Below are 1,568 nucleotides of genomic sequence, written 5' to 3'. Positions count from 1 at the left end.
GAGAGAGAGAGAGAAAATTCGCTATTGTATAACTTGGGCGGCGGAAAAAAAAATCGCTGCTGGAAATAAGCAATTTTGATTTAAGTCTAAGCTTTACCGCTAACTATTTTGACAGCCGTCGTTGCTTACTGCAAATTAACTTTGACAAATAGATTCTTGAGAACGAGGCCACGGTGCACTGAGCATTCGAAAAAGATCGAGTGGAAATGGAGGAAGCACATCGTAAATGTGGCGCCGGATACTTTATACCTACCCTCTTATATTCCGCGCAAAGGGGTTGCTGCCCCGTGTACAGTCTATAACAGAAATTTCAGTACTATTACTGGTATCCGGACTGGATATCGGTAGCTCCGATCGTGGCGCAGGCCAGGCCAGCCGTCTTCCGCTTTGTTCGCGAGCCATGCACTCCCAATATACTTCATATCCGCCGTTCTGGTTTCTCGGTTTTTTTTTTTTTCACATTTTTCCCCTCGTAACGTAACGGTACGAATGATATGAACGATCCAATGTGAAAGAACAGGCAAAAAGAATTATAAAAGAGCTAACAGTTCCTCTAAAGAATACAATTTAACCACAATTTTAATAATTTTATGAATAAGGAATGATTATCGTGACTCCAGTTTTCTAGGCAAGTTAACTCAACGAGATCATCTCATCGAAATAAAATCTATTGTACTTTTCATTCAACTGTTTTCCGCAATTTTCTCATGCTTACTCTCGGTATACTCTTACTGAAACCCTGCCGCGCATTTTATCTTCTATGCCCCGGTGCCGTCCTTTCTTTTTGACGTTTACCCGACTTCTTGTTACTAGTAAAACATGCATACATTTCCGACGGTTTTAAACTAGCGACTGGCCGGCGTTCCGCCGGACGGATATTTCTGAATTATGAACGGGCCGTCGTTGAATCATGTATACAGACTCATGTATACAGACTCACGGACAAGAATCTTAATGCGAGTACGATTGTTTTATTATACTTATCTCGCGCGGACGTGTACTGACAGATTCTCATCTGCGTCGCACTCCTCCATTAACTTCACCTTCGTCTTGTTGGCGCTTTCACACTTACGTTACTTAAATAATAAATTATTCCTATCAGCTCTATTTCCTTTATTAGTTTTTTTTTAAAGAACTATATATAATTATATATAAATGGCAGAAAACTCACCCAACCTTATATTATTATTATATTATTAATATATTATTATTATTATATAATATATTATATATTATATTATTATATAATCTTATATTAGTATTATTATTATTTATTTTCTGTTTGTAGCTGAATAAAGTCATACATACGAAACAGAGATCAATCAAATCGTTACAGGTCTTATCATAAAATTCCGGGTGATTTATTTAACGGAAAAATGATTGTGCTTTGAAACTTTACGAGCCATATGCAATTCGCGAATTAATTGAAAAACGCACGTACAAGCAATTTGCTATTTTTTTATAAGTGTTTATAAAGCGCAATAGCTATATTTACACCTGATACGTGTTTCACATTATTTATAACAAAACGGCCGTATATATATATATATATATATATATATATATAT

Source organism: Atta cephalotes (assembly GCF_000143395.1).
Source record: "Atta cephalotes unplaced genomic scaffold scaffold00004, whole genome shotgun sequence".
In the NCBI taxonomy this organism is placed as follows: Eukaryota; Metazoa; Arthropoda; class Insecta; order Hymenoptera; family Formicidae; genus Atta; species Atta cephalotes.
Note: the sequence above shows the minus strand (reverse complement) of the source record.